Source organism: Salvelinus fontinalis, chromosome 21 (assembly GCF_029448725.1).
Source record: "Salvelinus fontinalis isolate EN_2023a chromosome 21, ASM2944872v1, whole genome shotgun sequence".
Taxonomy (NCBI): domain Eukaryota; kingdom Metazoa; phylum Chordata; class Actinopteri; order Salmoniformes; family Salmonidae; genus Salvelinus; species Salvelinus fontinalis.
The window spans coordinates 49,597,494-49,619,998 of NC_074685.1; the positions used below are offsets into that span (position 1 = coordinate 49,597,494).

General features: G+C 50.9%; 5 non-coding genes and 4 pseudogenes across 5 annotated transcripts; all 9 read left to right on the forward strand.

Annotated features, from left to right (window-relative positions):
* The first annotated feature begins 546 nt into the window (after nucleotides 1-546).
* On the forward strand, nucleotides 547-729 carry LOC129819206 (U2 spliceosomal RNA). Its single transcript, XR_008754052.1, has one exon. It is a non-coding gene; the product is annotated as a U2 spliceosomal RNA (small nuclear RNA).
* Nucleotides 730-1,068: 339 nt separating this feature from the next.
* Nucleotides 1,069-1,185, forward strand: LOC129819226 (U5 spliceosomal RNA). The gene has a single exon (XR_008754058.1). It is a non-coding gene; the product is annotated as a U5 spliceosomal RNA (small nuclear RNA).
* A 375-nt stretch (nucleotides 1,186-1,560) lies between these two features.
* Nucleotides 1,561-1,713, forward strand: LOC129819224 (U2 spliceosomal RNA; annotated as a pseudogene).
* Nucleotides 1,714-7,986: 6,273 nt separating this feature from the next.
* LOC129819208 (U2 spliceosomal RNA) lies at nucleotides 7,987-8,169 on the forward strand. Its single transcript, XR_008754054.1, has one exon. It is a non-coding gene; the product is annotated as a U2 spliceosomal RNA (small nuclear RNA).
* Nucleotides 8,170-8,516: 347 nt separating this feature from the next.
* LOC129819227 (U5 spliceosomal RNA) lies at nucleotides 8,517-8,633 on the forward strand. The gene has a single exon (XR_008754059.1). It is a non-coding gene; the product is annotated as a U5 spliceosomal RNA (small nuclear RNA).
* A 390-nt stretch (nucleotides 8,634-9,023) lies between these two features.
* LOC129819225 (U2 spliceosomal RNA) lies at nucleotides 9,024-9,176 on the forward strand (annotated as a pseudogene).
* Nucleotides 9,177-15,406: 6,230 nt separating this feature from the next.
* Nucleotides 15,407-15,582, forward strand: LOC129819210 (U2 spliceosomal RNA; annotated as a pseudogene).
* A 281-nt stretch (nucleotides 15,583-15,863) lies between these two features.
* Nucleotides 15,864-15,980, forward strand: LOC129819228 (U5 spliceosomal RNA). Its single transcript, XR_008754060.1, has one exon. It is a non-coding gene; the product is annotated as a U5 spliceosomal RNA (small nuclear RNA).
* A 5,551-nt stretch (nucleotides 15,981-21,531) lies between these two features.
* LOC129819214 (U2 spliceosomal RNA) lies at nucleotides 21,532-21,708 on the forward strand (annotated as a pseudogene).
* Nucleotides 21,709-22,505: the final 797 nt, after the last annotated feature.

Genomic DNA, 22,505 nt, shown 5'->3' on the forward strand with positions numbered 1-22,505 from the left:
CCCCAGGCAGTGGCTATGGTAGCCACGGAAGCCCTGGGGTGGTACAGAAGGAAGGGGGCCTCGACCCCATACGAAGGGTCCCCCACAACACCCTAGGTCCCGGCGGCCACGGCCTGACAGCGCTGCGGCGCCTAGGGCGATGCGCCTAGGGGAGGGATCTCCTCTGGGCCCCGACGGATGGGACGGTAGTTTATCCAGAGGAGCAGAATGAGGCGAGTTTGATAAGGACTCACCCCGCACCTTGTACAAGGGACCGAAGACAGCTCTTTAACAAAGTGACTTTTTAACATGTTTTCTTCATGTCTTAAAAATGTTTTACTTTTTTTAAATCATTCGTACACATTTTAAATGGCTTTTACAGATTTGATGTTTTTACTAGAAAAGTACTTTTACTCATGGTTGTTTTTCATTGTTTTAAAACAACATGTACTTTTTACCCAATTTAAATGTAATGTTCAAATGCTGTGTTTTATGCCTTATTGCTGTTTTTATGTGTATAACTGATGTAAAAAATGTATGAGCTGTTTTTAAAGGAAAGGTGTCAATAAAACTTTTTCCAAAAAAAAAAAAAAAAAATCTGTTCTTATCAGTTTAATATCTGATACGTCCCCCATCGGGGGACTACATATTAAATGGATTTTTTGAACAGGGAGTCGGAAATGGGGCTTGCTCCGTCCGCTCCACGCATCGACCCGGTATTGCAGTACCTCCGGGAACGGTGCAACACACACATTCCTCCCGTTGTCAAGGAAAGAAAAAAGCAAGGGGAAAAAAACATCCAAAGTGAAAGTAGGGCGAAGCGCTCTTCGTGGGTTCCCCCGTTTCCCGCCATTTTACTTAAAAAAAAAAAAAAAAAAACCGTTGGTCAGGATAGTGAGTGAGTGAGTGAGTGAGTGTCTGTCTGTGTGTCTGTGTGTCTGTCTGTGACTTTTTACCCACACACAGCCGTGGAAAAGTAGGCAGAGTGGGTTGGGTGACCGACCACCCACCCACCCACCCACCCACCCGCGAGATCCCAGCCTAGTAGTGCACAGAGTGTGTCTCGGGCCCCGACGTCTGACTTCCACACGACTCTGGTTTCTCTTCATTACGCACAAGCCTTTCGCCTTTTACTAAAGACTTCCGTGGAGAGGAACACTTATGAGTTCAAAGTATTTTTGGAAGGGCTTTGCTTCTGGCAGAGCCCGCTATATCTTGTTTCAAGAGAAATTGACAGAGATGTTGATGACGCCGCCGCCGCCGCCGCAGCAGAGACTTGTTGCTCATGCGTTTGACTAGTCGCTAAGGGCAATTGAGTTCAAGCAAGCCCGACGGACGACTGGCGTATTTGCCGGGCTTTGAACAAATAGTCTTCGTCGTCGTCGTCGTCGTCGCACTAGGCGGCGTAAAGAGCTAGTGACTTCAAGACGCATTGGCGACTTTAAAAAGAAATAAAAAAACACCAGCCTGTCTGTCGCCAGGGAAGGGGGGGCTGGGGGGGAGGAGCCACCTTTTGCCAAACCGCCAAAGTCTGCCGAGACCCCCGGGTGCCCGGCGGCTGCAGGGTACCATTTGTGGGTTATCGCTTCTCGGCCTTTTGGCTAAGATCAAGTGTAGTTACCTTGTCAGTGCTGCACTTGATCGGAGAAGCGATCGCAGGCCGGAGGGCGCCCGGGAAATTGTGCTATTTAATTTTGTTAAAATTATTATTTTTGTTGTTTGTCTTAACCTTGTATGTTCTTTTGTCCTGGGTTAGGTGGTGGTTTTGGTGGTGGGCTACAGATGCACCAGCACCTGTAGGGTGAGTTTAAAGGCCCTCTGGTCTTTTTCTTTCTTATTTAATTTCATTTCATTTTCCCCCTTGTTTGTCCTGTTTTGTATCTCTCCACCCCCTTGTATCCTACCCTCCCCCACCTTTAGCTCTTCCTACTGTTTTGAGTTTTGTGTTGTCTGCTAGCCTGAGTGGCTTTCGGGCTTGTGGGCCTGCTAGCATTAGCTTGGCTTGGCCTGCTAGCCCCCTGGCCCTTTTAGGCGCGGCAGGCTTTGTTTGTTGTTTGTTTGACTGTGGTTCCCTTGTTCCCCTTGTCCCCATCCATTTTGTACTTTTAGTTTATCTCCCCAATTGCCTTTTGTCCCAGTCCCTTGTCGTTTTGTGTTGTCAACTGGGGGACATTTGCTGGCTGGCCTGCTAGCTGGTTAGCTTAGTCTGGCCTGCTGGTGAGGCTTGCTAGTTTCCTCGTCCCTCAAGTTTGGCAGGGTTTGTTAGTTAGTGTGCCCCTTGTTGTTTCCCTCCCTTTTTTCCCCAAATAATTTGTTCCCCTCCCCCCTCCTTTTTGGTTTGTGTGCTCGTTTGGTATTGTTGTGAGGCCTCGTGGCTTGTGGGCTGGTAGGCTTAGCCTAGCCTGCTGGTAAGACCTGCTAGCCTCCTGGCCTTTGTTTGTTTGGTGTGTGTGGTTTAAATTTGTCTTTCCCTTTTGTGTCCTTCCCTTTACAAAAAATATTAAAAAAAAAAAAAAAAAAAATCCCCCCCCCTTCCTAGTGTTCCTTCCCCCTGTTCACAAGATTAGTTTGGTGCTGTGCTAGATAGGCTGTTGTGTGTCCCGTGGTGCTGGTAGGCCCTGGTTAGCTTAGCCTAGCTGAGCCTGCTAGCATCCTCGGTTGTCTTACACCCCTCCCCCATCTTTCCCAAACCTCTCTCCCAACCCCCTCTCCCTTCCCCCGCTCCCCTCCTCCCCTCCCCCCCTTTTTTCCCCTTCCCCTCCCCCTACTTTCACTGGTGTTGGGATATAAAGGGAGTGGGCCTCCATCATGTCAGCAGCACAGGCTGGCATGAGGAGGCACCATGCAGTGCGCCTCCTTCTAAAGGAGAAGGGAGGAAAAATAATGGAGTTATCCCGATTGGATTTCTCCAGAAAATTCCTCCAAAAGGAACTCGGTTTCCATCCCGCGCAGGTAAACTGCATCCTCGCCCTCCCCTATGGGAAGGGCTTCGATGTCAGTTTTGCCAGCGGCAGCTACCTGAGGGACTTCTGGAGGGAACTCCAGAATGCCCAGAACACTCAGGGGTCCCTCACAGCAATGTTTGAGGTGACCAAGCTGACGGACAATAGCATTAAAACTGTTATTGTCCGTATGTACAATGAAACCGTACAGCCGGAGGACGTTGCAGTATGGCTGGGCAGGTACTGCAACGTGAGGGGGCCCCTGGTCCAGGTGAAAGATCCCGATGGGATCTGGACAGGGGCCTGGAGGGTCACTGTCCAGCAGTGGGAGGACCCTGGGGGCTATGGTGGGTTGAAAGCCATCCCATCCACCATAGTCCTCGGAGAGAACAGGGGCCATGTTCACTACCAGGACCAGCCCAAGCTGTGCCGTAAGTGTGGTGAACATGGCCACCTTGCAGAGGCCTGTAAGAAGGTCGTCTGCATGAAGTGCCGGGAGGTGGGCCACCGCTACGAGGAATGCACGAACGGAAGGTCGTGCAACCTCTGTGGCGAGCGGTCCCACCTCATCCGCGGCTGCCCCTACTCCTGGGCCAATAAGGTCAGGGCCGAAAGGAGGGAGGTGGCGGCCGCGGACCGGGCTTCCGAGCGTCAGGTGGTGGCCACCGAGGCAGTTGCCGAGGAGGTGGTGGTGGAGGAGACAGTGGTGGAGGCGGTGGCCGTAGTAGAGGGCGCGGAAGGTGCAGTGGTGGAAGAAGTGGGAGGAGAGGACAAAACCCTCCCCACCCCAATCCCCCTGCCCCAGACTAAGGTGACCCCTGAAGGAGAAAGGGCCGAGAAAGACGGTCCCGGAGAGGTCTTGAGTGAGAGCTCCCCAAGTGGGTCTGACAGTATGGAGACGGTGTCAGAAGGCACGGGAGAGGGAGGGGAGGTTCTGGAGGAACACCTCCCCCCACGAAAAAGAAACGCAGAGGAGCTCTCTGACCCCGAACAGGGTGAAGGGAAAAAGGGAAAGGTGGAGTGGGAGAGCTCCCAGGGGGAGGAAGAACCCAGGACCTTCCCCTCCAACTCCCCCAATCAAATCTCCTTTTTAAGTCCGGTTTTAACCTCCTCTCCCTGCCCCCCCCCCTTACCCCGGAGGGAGAGAGAGAATTCCCTAGAAAAGTAGCCCCCTTTTAACTGTTCAATGCCTTCCTTTCTTTTAGCACTGTTTTTACTCACCCCTTTTATGGCTTTTAAAATCACTACAATAAATGTGAGGAGCGTGAAAACAGCAGCCAGAGCACAGTCGGTTTTATCCTTTTTAGAAAGGTTTAACTCAGATGTGTTTTTACTACAGGAGTGTGGTCTACCCTTTTTATCCTCTTACAGTAAATGGGAGGATAAGTGGCAGCACGGGCCCTCCATTTGGAGTGGTTCCAATTTTAACAAAAATGACGGTGTTGCCATTTTAATCAAGACCCCACAGGTGGTGGTGAGGGGGAGCACGGTGGTGGTAGGCGGACGCGCTCTTTTAGCCAATTTTACCTTTATGGGGAGGGATTTTAATGTGCTAAATGTGTATGGTTTTAATGACAAACATGACCGGTGCGCACTTTTAGAAGACCTGCAGTCCCACCTGCTAGGGAGGGATCCTCTAGTGGTGGGCGGGGATTTTAATTGTGTTTTAAGTAGAGCAGACAGGAGAGGGGCAGGAGAGGATTTTAAGGTAGACAGATCAAGTGTTTTATTGCAAGGGCTGTGTAGGGATTTTAAACTGACTGACTGTTTTAAAACCCTGCATCCAAGAGAGGAGGGCTTCACCTGGACCAGTGGTGACGGCACCAGAGCCTCTCGCATCGATTATCTGTTTACCCGGGACTGTCCCCCAACTGATGCTAGAATAACCCCTGCTTTCTTCTCAGATCACGTAATGCTGACGTGCACCCTTTCACTAACCTCGGGTGTGACTGTGGGAAGAGGGCCCTGGAAATTGAACTGCTCCCTTTTAGAAGATGATAGAGTAGTTAGTCAGTACCGGGAGCAGTTCAGCCAGTGGCAGACGCTACAGGACCTTTTTGACACACGAGCACAGTGGTGGGAAATGGTGAAGGGAAGGACGAGGACCTTCTTTAGAGAGATAGGAAAGAAAAAAAGCAGAGAAAAAGATAGACGCATGGTGGGACTGCAAAAGCGACTGGAAAGGTATTTTAATTTATGCCAACAGGGCCTGGATTTTAACCATGAAATTAAAGAAGTAAAGAAGGAGATGGCATTTTTAGCAGACCAAAAAAGCAAGGGGGTTATTTTAAGAAGTAAAGAAAGGGAATTAGAAGAGGGGGAGAAGTGCACTAGGTACTTTTTTAAGAAAATAGTTAGCAAGGGTAGGACAATGACGGGTTTAAAAGATAAAGATGGGGTTTTAAAAACAGATACAGAGGGAATAAAAGAAGTAGTCGAAGATTTTTATGGGGAACTGTTTGGGGTAAAAGAGGTATGTGAAGAGACGATGGGGGACATTTTAACCTACATCGACAAGACCTTACCCAACACAGACGACCTGACAAAAGACCTGACGAGGACAGAAATCGACAAAGGACTGAAGCATTTTAAGAGGGGTAAATCACCGGGGGAGGACGGCCTCCCTTTGGAGTTTTATCTGACCTTTTGGGATGTTTTAGCCGACGAACTTCTGACTGTTTTTACTGACTTTGAACACCTGGACAGACTACCTGACAGTTTTAGAGTGGGGATCGTGACTCTTTTATATAAGAAAAACGACAGGACTGACCTGAAGAACTGGAGACCGATCACCCTTTTAAATTTTGATTGTAAACTTTTTACTAAGGTTTTAACACTCAGAATGTCTTCTGTTTTAGGGGAGGTGATCCACCCGGACCAAACCTGTGCCGTGCCCGGAAGGAAGATCACGGACAGCCTGATACTGATCCGAGATGCCATCTGTTACGCGAGAGACAGAAACATGCGGCTTGTAGTCCTAAATTTAGATTTTGAAAAAGCCTTTGATCGGGTCTCGCACCAGTACCTCTTTAAGGTACTGCAAAAAATGGGTTTCCCGGACAGGTTTTTAGCTTGGGTGGGACTGCTGTACGGGGACATTACCAGCAAAATCCTCGTAAATGGGCATCTGTCAAAAGCGGTGGGAGTACACTGCGGCGTCCGTCAGGGCTGTCCATTATCTCCCCTTCTGTTCGTGGCCTGCATTGAACCACTGGCACAGGTCTTGAGAAGGGACCAACGGATCAGCGGGGTGGGGATCCCGGGGAGTGGGGGGATGACCGCCAAGTGCGTTTTTTACATGGACGACGTCAACATTTTATGCACCGACCTTTTATCCGTCGACAGGACCCTGGACAGGACCGACTGGTACGGACGAGCCTCTGGGGCGAGACTGAACAGAGACAAGACCGAGGCCCAATTTTTCGGACCATGGGCAGACCCAGACTTGACCAGACTACCACTGACGGTTAAAACGACGGACATAAGGGTATTGGGGGTAAAGTTTGACCGGGAGGGAGGAGGGAGCGGCAACTGGAACGGGATCCGGGGGACAGTAAGACAGAGACTGGGTTTTTGGGGACTACGACAGCTGACTTTTGAGGGCAAGGTTTTAATCATTAAAGCTGTGATTTTACCCGTGCTTTTATTAATCAGTTCTGTTTTTATCCCCCCACGAAGGAGTCTTTTAGCCCTGGAGCGGATGCTTTTCTACTTCCTGTGGGGAAGCAAGTGGGAGAGGCTGAGGAGGGAGGTGGTCAAGAGGCCCAGGTCCAAGGGGGGGAAAGGCTTGCCTGACCTCTACTTGTTCCTGGGCAGCCGCTACACAGCGTTACATCTCACTCTTGCCACCTCCCCGGCCAACAACAAGACCCAGGCCCTCGCACGGTTCTGGCTGGGATCTTACCTCAGGACCCTGAGGCTGATCCCAGTCGACCTGCGAGCCCCAGTCTCTTTCCTGCTCCCCACTCACTACGCCCAGCTCCAGAAATTTTTAAGACATTTTAAACTGGAAAAAGAAGCAGTCACGGTTTTAACTAAACACCGCTCTCTTCTCTCTCTTGTGCAGGATCGGGAACCAGTGTGTCCAGTACGCGGGCTTGCTATAGGCGAGCCCACAATGGTTTGGCGTAATGTGGCCCATCCTGCTCTCCTGAATCGGCACCGGGACCTGTCCTGGATGGTCGCCCACGAGATCCTCCCGGTCAGGGCCGTCATGCACTCACGGGGCATGGCGAGAACACCCGCGTGCCCCCGACCAGGCTGCGGCCAAGAGGAGTCGGTGAGGCACCTGCTCTGTGAGTGCAGAGCCGCCAGGGACCTGTGGAAGGAAGCAGGCCCCCTGATCACTCCGTGTCTGCCAGCAGGGGAGGACCTAACGCCTCAGCTCGTGCTGTACGGGGTGGGCCGAAGGCCCATTCCATCGAAGGCCTTCACCAAGCTCTGGCCCACCCTCACGTGCCTGAAGGACGCCCTGTGGTCCTCCCGTAACCTGCTGGTAGCGAAGAACATAGAGACCACCCCCCAGGCAGTGGCTATGGTAGCCACGGAAGCCCTGGGGTGGTACAGAAGGAAGGGGGCCTCGACCCCATACGAAGGGTCCCCCACAACACCCTAGGTCCCGGCGGCCACGGCCTGACAGCGCTGCGGCGCCTAGGGCGATGCGCCTAGGGGAGGGATCTCCTCTGGGCCCCGACGGATGGGACGGTAGTTTATCCAGAGGAGCAGAATGAGGCGAGTTTGATAAGGACTCACCCCGCACCTTGTACAAGGGACCGAAGACAGCTCTTTAACAAAGTGACTTTTTAACATGTTTTCTTCATGTCTTAAAAATGTTTTACTTTTTTTAAATCATTCGTACACATTTTAAATGGCTTTTACAGATTTGATGTTTTTACTAGAAAAGTACTTTTACTCATGGTTGTTTTTCATTGTTTTAAAACAACATGTACTTTTTACCCAATTTAAATGTAATGTTCAAATGCTGTGTTTTATGCCTTATTGCTGTTTTTATGTGTATAACTGATGTAAAAAATGTATGAGCTGTTTTTAAAGGAAAGGTGTCAATAAAACTTTTTCCAAAAAAAAAAAAAAAAAATCTGTTCTTATCAGTTTAATATCTGATACGTCCCCCATCGGGGGACTACATATTAAATGGATTTTTTGAACAGGGAGTCGGAAATGGGGCTTGCTCCGTCCGCTCCACGCATCGACCCGGTATTGCAGTACCTCCGGGAACGGTGCAACACACACATTCCTCCCGTTGTCAAGGAAAGAAAAAAGCAAGGGGAAAAAAACATCCAAAGTGAAAGTAGGGCGAAGCGCTCTTCGTGGGTTCCCCCGTTTCCCGCCATTTTACTTAAAAAAAAAAAAAAAAAAAAAAACCGTTGGTCAGGATAGTGAGTGAGTGAGTGAGTGTCTGTCTGTGTGTCTGTGTGTCTGTCTGTGACTTTTTACCCACACACAGCCGTGGAAAAGTAGGCAGAGTGGGTTGGGTGACCGACCACCCACCCACCCACCCACCCACCCACCCACCCGCGAGATCCCAGCCTAGTAGTGCACAGAGTGTGTCTCGGGCCCCGACGTCTGACTTCCACACGACTCTGGTTTCTCTTCATTACGCACAAGCCTTTCGCCTTTTACTAAAGACTTCCGTGGAGAGGAACACTTATGAGTTCAAAGTATTTTTGGAAGGGCTTTGCTTCTGGCAGAGCCCGCTATATCTTGTTTCAAGAGAAATTGACAGAGATGTTGATGACGCCGCCGCCGCCGCCGCCGCCGCCGCAGCAGAGACTTGTTGCTCATGCGTTTGACTAGTCGCTAAGGGCAATTGAGTTCAAGCAAGCCCGACGGACGACTGGCGTATTTGCCGGGCTTTGAACAAATAGTCTTCGTCGTCGTCGTCGTCGTCGTCGTCGCACTAGGCGGCGTAAAGAGCTAGTGACTTCAAGACGCATTGGCGACTTTAAAAAGAAATAAAAAAACACCAGCCTGTCTGTCGCCAGGGAAGGGGGGGCTGGGGGGGAGGAGCCACCTTTTGCCAAACCGCCAAAGTCTGCCGAGACCCCCGGGTGCCCGGCGGCTGCAGGGTACCATTTGTGGGTTATCGCTTCTCGGCCTTTTGGCTAAGATCAAGTGTAGTTACCTTGTCAGTGCTGCACTTGATCGGAGAAGCGATCGCAGGCCGGAGGGCGCCCGGGAAATTGTGCTATTTAATTTTGTTAAAATTATTATTTTTGTTGTTTGTCTTAACCTTGTATGTTCTTTTGTCCTGGGTTAGGTGGTGGTTTTGGTGGTGGGCTACAGATGCACCAGCACCTGTAGGGTGAGTTTAAAGGCCCTCTGGTCTTTTTCTTTCTTATTTAATTTCATTTCATTTTCCCCCTTGTTTGTCCTGTTTTGTATCTCTCCACCCCCTTGTATCCTACCCTCCCCCACCTTTAGCTCTTCCTACTGTTTTGAGTTTTGTGTTGTCTGCTAGCCTGAGTGGCTTTCGGGCTTGTGGGCCTGCTAGCATTAGCTTGGCTTGGCCTGCTAGCCCCCTGGCCCTTTTAGGCGCGGCAGGCTTTGTTTGTTGTTTGTTTGACTGTGGTTCCCTTGTTCCCCTTGTCCCCATCCATTTTGTACTTTTAGTTTATCTCCCCAATTGCCTTTTGTCCCAGTCCCTTGTCGTTTTGTGTTGTCAACTGGGGGACATTTGCTGGCTGGCCTGCTAGCTGGTTAGCTTAGTCTGGCCTGCTGGTGAGGCTTGCTAGTTTCCTCGTCCCTCAAGTTTGGCAGGGTTTGTTAGTTAGTGTGCCCCTTGTTGTTTCCCTCCCTTTTTTCCCCAAATAATTTGTTCCCCTCCCCCCTCCTTTTTGGTTTGTGTGCTCGTTTGGTATTGTTGTGAGGCCTCGTGGCTTGTGGGCTGGTAGGCTTAGCCTAGCCTGCTGGTAAGACCTGCTAGCCTCCTGGCCTTTGTTTGTTTGGTGTGTGTGGTTTAAATTTGTCTTTCCCTTTTGTGTCCTTCCCTTTACAAAAAATATTAAAAAAAAAAAAAAAAAAAATCCCCCCCCCTTCCTAGTGTTCCTTCCCCCTGTTCACAAGATTAGTTTGGTGCTGTGCTAGATAGGCTGTTGTGTGTCCCGTGGTGCTGGTAGGCCCTGGTTAGCTTAGCCTAGCTGAGCCTGCTAGCATCCTCGGTTGTCTTACACCCCTCCCCCATCTTTCCCAAACCTCTCTCCCAACCCCCTCTCCCTTCCCCCGCTCCCCTCCTCCCCTCCCCCCCTTTTTTCCCCTTCCCCTCCCCCTACTTTCACTGGTGTTGGGATATAAAGGGAGTGGGCCTCCATCATGTCAGCAGCACAGGCTGGCATGAGGAGGCACCATGCAGTGCGCCTCCTTCTAAAGGAGAAGGGAGGAAAAATAATGGAGTTATCCCGATTGGATTTCTCCAGAAAATTCCTCCAAAAGGAACTCGGTTTCCATCCCGCGCAGGTAAACTGCATCCTCGCCCTTGCCTATGGGAAGGGCTTCAATGTCAGTTTTGCCAGCGGCAGCTACCCGAGAGATTTCTGGAGGGAACTCCAGAATGCCCTGAACACTCAGGGGTCCCTCACAGCAATGTTTGAGGTGACCAAGCTGACGGATAACAGCCGGAGGACGTTGCAGTATGGCTGGGCAGGTACTGCAATGTGAGGGGGTCCCTGGTCCAGGTGAAAGATCCCGATGGGATCTGGACAGGGGCCTGGAGGGTCACTGTCCAGCAGTGGGAGGATCCTGGGGGCTATGGTGGGTTGAAAGCCATCCCATCCACCATAGTCCTCGGAGAGAACAGGGGCCATGTTCACTACCAGGACCAGCCCAAGCTGTGCCGTAAGTGTGGTGAACATGGCCACCTTGCAGAGGCCTGTAAGAAGGTCGTCTGCATGAAGTGCCGGGAGGTGGGCCACCGCTACGAGGAATGCACGAACGGAAGGTCGTGCAACCTCTGTGGCGAGCGGTCCCACCTCATCCGCGGCTGCCCCTACTCCTGGGCCAATAAGGTCAGGGCCGAAAGGAGGGAGGTGGCGGCCGCGGACCGGGCTTCCGAGCGTCAGGTGGTGGCCACCGAGGCAGTTGCCGAGGAGGTGGTGGTGGAGGAGACAGTGGTGGAGGCGGTGGCCGTAGTAGAGGGCGCGGAAGGTGCAGTGGTGGAAGAAGTGGGAGGAGAGGACAAAACCCTCCCCACCCCAATCCCCCTGCCCCAGACTAAGGTGACCCCTGAAGGAGAAAGGGCCGAGAAAGACGGTCCCGGAGAGGTCTTGAGTGAGAGCTCCCCAAGTGGGTCTGACAGTATGGAGACGGTGTCAGAAGGCACGGGAGAGGGAGGGGAGGTTCTGGAGGAACACCTCCCCCCACGAAAAAGAAACGCAGAGGAGCTCTCTGACCCCGAACAGGGTGAAGGGAAAAAGGGAAAGGTGGAGTGGGAGAGCTCCCAGGGGGAGGAAGAACCCAGGACCTTCCCCTCCAACTCCCCCAATCAAATCTCCTTTTTAAGTCCGGTTTTAACCTCCTCTCCCTGCCCCCCCCCCTTACCCCGGAGGGAGAGAGAGAATTCCCTAGAAAAGTAGCCCCCTTTTAACTGTTCAATGCCTTCCTTTCTTTTAGCACTGTTTTTACTCACCCCTTTTATGGCTTTTAAAATCACTACAATAAATGTGAGGAGCGTGAAAACAGCAGCCAGAGCACAGTCGGTTTTATCCTTTTTAGAAAGGTTTAACTCAGATGTGTTTTTACTACAGGAGTGTGGTCTACCCTTTTTATCCTCTTACAGTAAATGGGAGGATAAGTGGCAGCACGGGCCCTCCATTTGGAGTGGTTCCAATTTTAACAAAAATGACGGTGTTGCCATTTTAATCAAGACCCCACAGGTGGTGGTGAGGGGGAGCACGGTGGTGGTAGGCGGACGCGCTCTTTTAGCCAATTTTACCTTTATGGGGAGGGATTTTAATGTGCTAAATGTGTATGGTTTTAATGACAAACATGACCGGTGCGCACTTTTAGAAGACCTGCAGTCCCACCTGCTAGGGAGGGATCCTCTAGTGGTGGGCGGGGATTTTAATTGTGTTTTAAGTAGAGCAGACAGGAGAGGGGCAGGAGAGGATTTTAAGGTAGACAGATCAAGTGTTTTATTGCAAGGGCTGTGTAGGGATTTTAAACTGACTGACTGTTTTAAAACCCTGCATCCAAGAGAGGAGGGCTTCACCTGGACCAATGGTGACGGCACCAGAGCCTCTCGCATCGATTATCTGTTTACCCGGGACTGTCCCCCAACTGATGCTAGAATAACCCCTGCTTTCTTCTCAGATCACGTAATGCTGACGTGCACCCTTTCACTAACCTCGGGTGTGACTGTGGGAAGAGGGCCCTGGAAATTGAACTGCTCCCTTTTAGAAGATGATAGAGTAGTTAGTCAGTACCGGGAGCAGTTCAGCCAGTGGCAGACGCTACAGGACCTTTTTGACACACGAGCACAGTGGTGGGAAATGGTGAAGGGAAGGACGAGGACCTTCTTTAGAGAGATAGGAAAGAAAAAAAGCAGAGAAAAAGATAGACGCATGGTGGGACTGCAAAAGCGACTGGAAAGGTATTTTAATTTATGCCAACAGGGCCTGGATTTTAACCATGAAATTAAAGAAGTAAAGAAGGAGATGGCATTTTTAGCAGACCAAAAAAGCAAGGGGGTTATTTTAAGAAGTAAAGAAAGGGAATTAGAAGAGGGGGAGAAGTGCACTAGGTACTTTTTTAAGAAAATAGTTAGCAAGGGTAGGACAATGACGGGTTTAAAAGATAAAGATGGGGTTTTAAAAACAGATACAGAGGGAATAAAAGAAGTAGTCGAAGATTTTTATGGGGAACTGTTTGGGGTAAAAGAGGTATGTGAAGAGACGATGGGGGACATTTTAACCTACATCGACAAGACCTTACCCAACACAGACGACCTGACAAAAGACCTGACGAGGACAGAAATCGACAAAGGACTGAAGCATTTTAAGAGGGGTAAATCACCGGGGGAGGACGGCCTCCCTTTGGAGTTTTATCTGACCTTTTGGGATGTTTTAGCCGACGAACTTCTGACTGTTTTTACTGACTTTGAACACCTGGACAGACTACCTGACAGTTTTAGAGTGGGGATCGTGACTCTTTTATATAAGAAAAACGACAGGACTGACCTGAAGAACTGGAGACCGATCACCCTTTTAAATTTTGATTGTAAACTTTTTACTAAGGTTTTAACACTCAGAATGTCTTCTGTTTTAGGGGAGGTGATCCACCCGGACCAAACCTGTGCCGTGCCCGGAAGGAAGATCACGGACAGCCTGATACTGATCCGAGATGCCATCTGTTACGCGAGAGACAGAAACATGCGGCTTGTAGTCCTAAATTTAGATTTTGAAAAAGCCTTTGATCGGGTCTCGCACCAGTACCTCTTTAAGGTACTGCAAAAAATGGGTTTCCCGGACAGGTTTTTAGCTTGGGTGGGACTGCTGTACGGGGACATTACCAGCAAAATCCTCGTAAATGGGCATCTGTCAAAAGCGGTGGGAGTACACTGCGGCGTCCGTCAGGGCTGTCCATTATCTCCCCTTCTGTTCGTGGCCTGCATTGAACCACTGGCACAGGTCTTGAGAAGGGACCAACGGATCAGCGGGGTGGGGATCCCGGGGAGTGGGGGGATGACCGCCAAGTGCGTTTTTTACATGGACGACGTCAACATTTTATGCACCGACCTTTTATCCGTCGACAGGACCCTGGACAGGACCGACTGGTACGGACGAGCCTCTGGGGCGAGACTGAACAGAGACAAGACCGAGGCCCAATTTTTCGGACCATGGGCAGACCCAGACTTGACCAGACTACCACTGACGGTTAAAACGACGGACATAAGGGTATTGGGGGTAAAGTTTGACCGGGAGGGAGGAGGGAGCGGCAACTGGAACGGGATCCGGGGGACAGTAAGACAGAGACTGGGTTTTTGGGGACTACGACAGCTGACTTTTGAGGGCAAGGTTTTAATCATTAAAGCTGTGATTTTACCCGTGCTTTTATTAATCAGTTCTGTTTTTATCCCCCCACGAAGGAGTCTTTTAGCCCTGGAGCGGATGCTTTTCTACTTCCTGTGGGGAAGCAAGTGGGAGAGGCTGAGGAGGGAGGTGGTCAAGAGGCCCAGGTCCAAGGGGGGGAAAGGCTTGCCTGACCTCTACTTGTTCCTGGGCAGCCGCTACACAGCGTTACATCTCACTCTTGCCACCTCCCCGGCCAACAACAAGACCCAGGCCCTCGCACGGTTCTGGCTGGGATCTTACCTCAGGACCCTGAGGCTGATCCCAGTCGACCTGCGAGCCCCAGTCTCTTTCCTGCTCCCCACTCACTACGCCCAGCTCCAGAAATTTTTAAGACATTTTAAACTGGAAAAAGAAGCAGTCACGGTTTTAACTAAACACCGCTCTCTTCTCTCTCTTGTGCAGGATCGGGAACCAGTGTGTCCAGTACGCGGGCTTGCTATAGGCGAGCCCACAATGGTTTGGCGTAATGTGGCCCATCCTGCTCTCCTGAATCGGCACCGGGACCTGTCCTGGATGGTCGCCCACGAGATCCTCCCGGTCAGGGCCGTCATGCACTCACGGGGCATGGCGAGAACACCCGCGTGCCCCCGACCAGGCTGCGGCCAAGAGGAGTCGGTGAGGCACCTGCTCTGTGAGTGCAGAGCCGCCAGGGACCTGTGGAAGGAAGCAGGCCCCCTGATCACTCCGTGTCTGCCAGCAGGGGAGGACCTAACGCCTCAGCTCGTGCTGTACGGGGTGGGCCGAAGGCCCATTCCATCGAAGGCCTTCACCAAGCTCTGGCCCACCCTCACGTGCCTGAAGGACGCCCTGTGGTCCTCCCGTAACCTGCTGGTAGCGAAGAACATAGAGACCACCCCCCAGGCAGTGGCTATGGTAGCCACGGAAGCCCTGGGGTGGTACAGAAGGAAGGGGGCCTCGACCCCATACGAAGGGTCCCCCACAACACCCTAGGTCCCGGCGGCCACGGCCTGACAGCGCTGCGGCGCCTAGGGCGATGCGCCTAGGGGAGGGATCTCCTCTGGGCCCCGACGGATGGGACGGTAGTTTATCCAGAGGAGCAGAATGAGGCGAGTTTGATAAGGACTCACCCCGCACCTTGTACAAGGGACCGAAGACAGCTCTTTAACAAAGTGACTTTTTAACATGTTTTCTTCATGTCTTAAAAATGTTTTACTTTTTTTAAATCATTCGTACACATTTTAAATGGCTTTTACAGATTTGATGTTTTTACTAGAAAAGTACTTTTACTCATGGTTGTTTTTCATTGTTTTAAAACAACATGTACTTTTTACCCAATTTAAATGTAATGTTCAAATGCTGTGTTTTATGCCTTATTGCTGTTTTTATGTGTATAACTGATGTAAAAAATGTATGAGCTGTTTTTAAAGGAAAGGTGTCAATAAAACTTTTTCCAAAAGAAAAAATCTGTTCTTATCAGTTTAATATCTGATACGTCCCCCATCGGGGGACTACATATTAAATGGATTTTTCGAACAGGGAGTCGGAAATGGGGCTTGCTCCGTCCGCTCCACGCATCGACCCGGTATTGCAGTACCTCCGGGAACGGTGCAACACACACATTCCTCCCGTTGTCAAGGAAAGAAAAAAGCAAGGGGAAAAAAACATCCAAAGTGAAAGTAGGGCGAAGCGCTCTTCGTGGGTTCCCCCGTTTCCCGCCATTTAAAAAAAAAAAAAAACGTTGGTCAGGATAGTGAGTGTCTGTCTGTCTGTCTGTGACTTTTTACCCACACACAGCCGTGGAAAAGTAGGCAGAGTGGGTTTGGTGACCACCCACCCGCGAGATCCCAGCCTAGTAGTGCACAGAGTGTGTCTCGGGCCCCGACCTCTGACTTCCACACGACTCTGGTTTCTCTTCATTACGCACAAGCCTTTCGCCTTTTACTAAAGACTTCCGTGGAGAGGAACACTTATGAGTTCAAAGTATTTTTGGAAGGGCTTTGCTTCTGGCAGAGCCCGCTATATCTTGTTTCAAGAGAAATTGACAGAGATGATGATGACGCCGCCGCCGCCGCAGCAGAGACTTGTTGCTCATGCGTTTGACTAGTCGCTAAGGGCAATTGAGTTCAAGCCCGACGGACGACTGGCGTATTTGCCGGGCTTTGAACAAATAGTCGTCGTCGTCGCACTAGGCGGCGTAAAGAGCTAGTGACTTCAAGACGCATTGGCGACTTTAAAAAGAAATAAAAAACACCCGCCTGTCTGTCGCCAGGGAAGGGGGGAGGAGGAGCCACCTTTTGCCAAACCGCCAAAGTCTGCCGAGACCCCCGGGTGCCCGGCGGCTGCAGGGTTCCATTTGTGGGTTATCGCGTCTCGGCCTTTTGGCTCAGATCAAGCTTGGTACCGAGGTGCCCCACAGTTCGCTGAGTCAGAAGGTCGAGGGAAGCCCGGAGGGAGGACGTTTTAGTTGTGGAAAATTTAACTTTTGGATTCTGCTTTCCATTAATTTGTTTTTGTCTAGAGCGAGAGGAGAGGATTTTTGAGCGCGTCTTTCTCCTTGCGGAGATGGCGCAAAGTTCTACCAATCGGTCGGTCCCAGGGACTGGACTAGCGAACACTCTTCGGTTTTCATGGAGGGAGAAAGAAGAGGATCCTATTGGACGGGAGCAATTTGGGAGGGTAATCCTCATGGGAATACTTAAACTGACGGTAAAAGACGTGTTTTGCCTACAGGGAAACTCTATGGAGGGAGTTTTTGACGTTGCATTTTATACAGAAAACAAACATGATGAAATATTAAAGAAGGTGAGAGCGGAGGGTGACAAGAAGCCAATGGGCTACTATGAAGTAAAGAGTCTGGCAAGAAACAACTTCAGGGTTGTGACAGTAAATATGTACAACCCCTACGTAAAAGATGAAGAGGTGAGGGCCTTTCTGGGGAGATATATGGATGGAGTCTCCTCAGCAAGGCCCTTAAAAGATTCCCTGGGTTTCTGGAATGGGAGGAGAGGGTTTCAGGCCCACCTCAGAGAGGATCCTAAGGGACTGGGAGGGTACCTTCATCCCCCAGCTATGTTCTCCCTGGGGGCTGACAGGGGGACATTGTACTATGCACGTCAGCCCCCATTTTGCAGGCGCTGTATGGCCTATGGACACATCCTGGCCTCGTGCAGTACTAGAAGATGTAGAGTTTGTGGATCTGGGGGGCACGAGGCCAGGGATTGTGACGAGCCGAAGGTGTGCCACGGGTGTGGATCTAAAGAGCAACTGTGGCGGGATTGCTCGGCTCGTCAACGGTCATACGCGGCTGCAGTTGGAGGGGGAGCAAGAGCAGGGGATGGGGTAGAAGAGGAGAGGAGAAGGAAGAAGGATGTGGCAAAGGCGGGAAGACTGCATCGAAGGAAGGAGAAAGAGAAGAGGAGAAAGAAGAGGAGAGGGCTGGGACAGAAGGAGTGGTGGTCGGGACAGAAGGAGTGGTGGTCGGGACAGAAGGAGGGGTGGTTGGGACAGGAGAAGAGGTGGCCGGGACAGAAGGAGAGGTGGTCGAAATGGAAGGAGAGGTGGTTGGAACAGAGAGAGAAGAGGTGATGGAAGCAGAAGAGGAGAAGGGGGGAAAGGAGGCAAAAGGAGAGAAAAGGAAGGAGAAGGGGAGAGTGGAGGAAAGGGAGGAAAGAGACCTTTTGGGGTCGGGGTATGAGAAGAAGAAGAAAAATTAGACGATGGTCAGTGGGAGGGAGAAAAGTGTGGGGGGGGGGAGAGGGGGCGGGTTTTCCGGTCTCACAAAAGGATCCTAAGTTAAACACGCTTTTTAAAAAAATGCCGGAGGGGATGGACAGCCAGGGTAAGACACTGGATCAGGCAGGGGAGGGAGGGATGGCAGACTTATATGGGGACGTGGGGTCACCGATAAGTAGTCTGGGGGAAGGAGATGGGGGGGACGACAGGAGAGGAGAGGACGTCCCTGTCAGATGAGGGGGGGAGCATCGGGTGAGTCTCCTGTTTTTTTGGTTTGGGTTTTGGTTGAGGAGTTTTTTATTAATGAATAGTTCGGTTATATTGTTTAGTTTAAATGTGAGGAGGGCGGTGTTTAGTTTTTTGGAAGGGGTGGGTTTTGATTTGTTTTTTACAGGAGGTTCACCTGAGGGATGGAGGGGACGTGGATAGGTTTAGGAGGGAGTGGGATAAGGGGGAGTCAGTTTGGGGAATAGGTGGGGTTCATTCAACGGGGCTGGGGATTTTGTTTGGGAATAGGGAAGTAAAAGTAGAGGGCTTTTTTGTTGTGATACAGGGGAGGGTATTGGGGGTAGATATCACGTTTAGGGCTAGGTTAGTGGTGGTGTATGGGCCACAGGTGGCGGCAGACAGGAGGGAGATGGTGGACTGTCTGACGCCCCTGTGTGTTACAAATAGGCACTTGGTGATAGGGTGAGATTTTAATATAGATTTAGGGGTAGGAGGGGATAGTAGTGCAGGGGCCATCACTGGGCTAATGGCTTGCCATGGTCTGGTTGATGGTGGCCTGCACACGACTCCGACAATGGCCGGTCCTACATGGCGCAACTCCAGGGGGGTTGCGCAGAGGCTCGACTATATTTTTGTACCCAGGTCTTTGGGTCAATTGTCTGGGCGGCTGGTGCCTGTTTTCTTTTCGGATCACGACGGGGTATTCCTGCAGGTAGGGTTGCCAGTCTGCCTCTTCGGTAGGGGGTACTGGAAGTTAGATCGGGAAGTGCTGGAGGAGCAAGCTTTCGTTGATGCCTTTTTTGGTTTCTTTAGGGGGCTTGAAGGCCTCCGGTCCATGTGCGAGGGGGTGTTAGAGTGGTGGGATTTGGTTAAGGTAAGAATTAGGGCCTTTATAATAGGGTATTGTAGGAGGAAGAAAAGGGAGGAAAGGAGGGAGGTGGATCTTTTCCAAAGGTTAATCGAACTCGAGTACGAGGCAGGCAACCTCGGAGGGTCGATTGACTGGGAGAGAACCGCAGCCTTGAAGGCGCAGCTCAGGGAGCTGCAGGAGCGGAAAGCTCGAGTTTTCCTAGAGCGGGTGCATAATGGCTTTTTAGAACATAATGAGACTTGTTCCGCAATGTTCTTTAAGTCGGTTAGGGCTAGACAGAGTAGGAAGGTAATGCATGGGGTTAGGGAAGAAAATGGAAGTATAGTTAGAAAGCCGGAGGAAATGGTCAGGGTGACAACTGACCATTTCCGGTCGTTTTTTAAGGAGAGGGAAATAGATGTAGAGCAGGGAAATGTGTTTTTAGAACACCTGTCCCGGCGTTTGCCGGAGGACATTAGAGATGTGATGGAGGCTCAGATCTCCCTAGAAGAGGTTGAGAGTGCCCTTAGGAGGATGGGAAAAGGGAAGGTGCCTGGGATGGATGGGCTGCCGGCTGAGTTTTACCTCAAGTTTTGGGGTATTCTTGGACCGGTAGTCCTCGAAGTCTTGAAGGCCATCCTTGAGACGGGGGTCCCGGGGGGATCAATGGCGGTTGGTGTGCTGTCACTTCTTTATAAGAAGGGGGAAGCAACTGACCTCGGCAACTGGCGGCCGTTGACCATGCTGTGTGTGGATTATAAACTGCTAGCAAAGGTCTTAGCGGACCGTTTGCGCACAGCCCTTCCCTACGTCGTCCATGAGGATCAGACGTGCGGGGTAGAGGGACGCTCTATTAGATGGAACCTACAGTTGATCAGGGACTCCATCGCTTGGGTAGAAGATAGAGGTCTGCCTTTAATGGTAGCAGCGCTTGATCAGGCGAAAGCTTTTGATCGCGTGAATAGATCTTTTCTTTTCAGAGTGTTAGGTAGTTTAGGTTTTGGGGAGAAGTTTATAGGATGGATCCGTACATTATATATCGGAGCGGGGTGCCGGGTAAGTGTAAACAGTCACATGGGTGATGTTTTTGACCTCTCTTCAGGGGTCAGGCAGGGGTGCCCGCTCTCGGCTCTCCTCTTCGTTCTGTACATGGAGCCTCTGGGGGCTGCCATAAGGGCAGACACAGGGGTGGAGGGCTTGTTGATCCCTGGGAGTGGCGGGCTGTGTGTTATGATGACGCAGTACGCCGACGACACTTCCTTGCTGGTTTGCAAGGACTCGTGCCTGACAAGGTCCCTTGCCATTTTTGGGGATTTCACCCGAGCGTCGGGAGCGGTTCTCAACCATGCAAAGTCTTCTGTTAAGTATTTCGGAAGATGGCGCGGTAGGACGGATGTGCCCGGGGGGTTATCTCTCTGTAACGGGGCCCTGAAGATTCTCGGGGTCCATTTTGAGACCTCAGGCTCAGCGACGCTGAACTGGAACATGGGCATCGCAGTGGTACAGAGGAAGCTAGCGATATGGAGGGCTAGGTCCTTGTCTTTTATAGGCAAGGTCCTGGTTCTCAAGGTGGATGTATTGCCGTCTCTTTTGTATTTGGCGTACATCTACCCGTTGCCGGCTTGTCTGAGGAGGCCTCTAGTGAGGCTAGTGTTTCAGTTCATGTGGGGTGGCAGGTACGAGTGGGTCGCCAGGGCACGCATGCTCTGTCCCATCGGGGAGGGAGGTAGGGGGGTACCGCATCTCCCCCTCAAGCTGGACGCAATTTTTGTTTCTTTTTTGTTGACGGAGCTTGCTCATCCAGTGGTACACCCGTCCGGTTACCTCCTGCGGGTGTTCTTCTCGTATCAGGCGAGAAGCGTAATGGTGTGGTCTAACACGGGTCCTCGGGCGGAACAGCTGCCGTGGCACTTTGGCCATGCGGCCAAGTGGTTGCGTGCGCACCCCGAGGTTGAAGTAGCCCGAGTAGGTTTAGACCACAGGCACCTGTACGAGGAGGTCAGACGGGCAGGGAGTCCGACGCCTGTAGTGGGTATCTCGGAAGTGGTCTGGGATGGAGTGCAGGCGCGGGGCCTGGACAACAGGCTCAAGGACCTGAATTGGTTGAGCCTCCACAAGTGCTTGCCGGTGCGTTCTATTATGTACCGGCATAGTTTGGCGCGATCCCCCCCTGTCCAAGATCCTCTTGTGGCAGGGAGGAGACTGTGCGCCATGCCTTTTGGGACTGTGCCTTTGCCGGAGTAGTGTGGGCTAGGGCACGGGTGTGGTTAGGAATGGTAAGAGGGGATTTTGTGTTGACTTGGGCTAGGGTAGAGAGGTGTAGGGAGATCAAGGGGTACAGTTAGGGACAGGTTTCTGCTCTGGCTTCTCATGAGTCTCTTTAAGCGGGGGCTGTGGGAAGCCAGGCAGAACTTGGTCAAGACAGGGAGAGATTGGGGGTTGGAAGGGATAGTAAGGAGGGTGGAAGGAGATTTGAGGGGGAGGATGAAGAGGGAGGAGTTGAAGTGGGGGCAGCATGCTGCTCGGGAGAGGTGGAAAGGGGGTTTAGGGCTGGGATTAATTTAGAGAAGTAAGGGTATAGATTAGGGACAGGGAGATAAGGAAAGGTATTGGTTAGGTATGACGGGGAGGGATGATGCTCCCCTGAGGGTTTTTGTTTGTTGATTAATTTTGTAAATAGATTGTAAAGAATGCCATTATTTGATTTGATTGCTAAATATGATTTTGTAAAAATGAATGGTATAGAAGGCAATAAATTATTTTTTCTAATGAAAAAAAATCTGTTCTTATCAGTTTAATATCTGATACGTCCCCCATCGGGGGACTACATATTAAATGGATTTTTCGAACAGGGAGTCGGGAATGGGGCTTGCTCCGTCCGCTCCACGCATCGATCCGGTATTGCAGTACCTCTGGGAATGGTGCAACACAATTCTCCCGTTGTCAAGGATAAAAAAGACACAAAGCTACAGCTAGCTAGCAGCAGAAAGAAAGGAAGAAAGATCCAAAGTGAAAGTAGGGCGAAGCGCTTTTCATGGGTTTCATGGGTTCCCACGTTCCCCCGTTCAGCCAGTGGCAGAAGCTACAGGACCTTTTTGACACACGAGCACAGTGGTGGGAAATGGTGAAGGGAAGGACGAGGACCTTCTTTAGAGAGATAGGAAAGAAAAAAAGCAGAGAAAAAGATAGACGCATGGTGGGACTGCAAAAGCGACTGGAAAGGTATTTTAATTTATGCCAACAGGGCCTTGATTTTAACCAAGAAATTAAAGAAGTAATGAAGGAGATGGCATTTTTAGCAGAACAGAAAAGCAAGGGGGTTATTTTAAGAAGTAAAGAAAGGGAATTAGAAGAGGGGGAGAAGTGCACTAGGTACTTTTTTAAGAAAATAGTTAGCAAGGGTAGGACAATGACGGGTTTAAAAGATAAAGATGGGGTTTTAAAAACAGATACAGAGGGAATAAAAGAAGTAGTCGAGGATTTTTATGGGGAACTGTTTGGGGTAAAAGAGGTATGCGAAGAGACGATGGGGGACATTTTAACCCACATCGACAAGACCCTACCCAACACAGACGACCTGACAAAAGACCTGACGAGGACAGAAATCGACAAAGGACTGAAGCATTTTAAGAGGGGTAAATCACCGGGGGAGGTCGGCCTCCCTTTGGAGTTTTATCTGACCTTTTGGGATGTTTTAGCCGACGAACTTCTGACTTTTTTTACTGACTT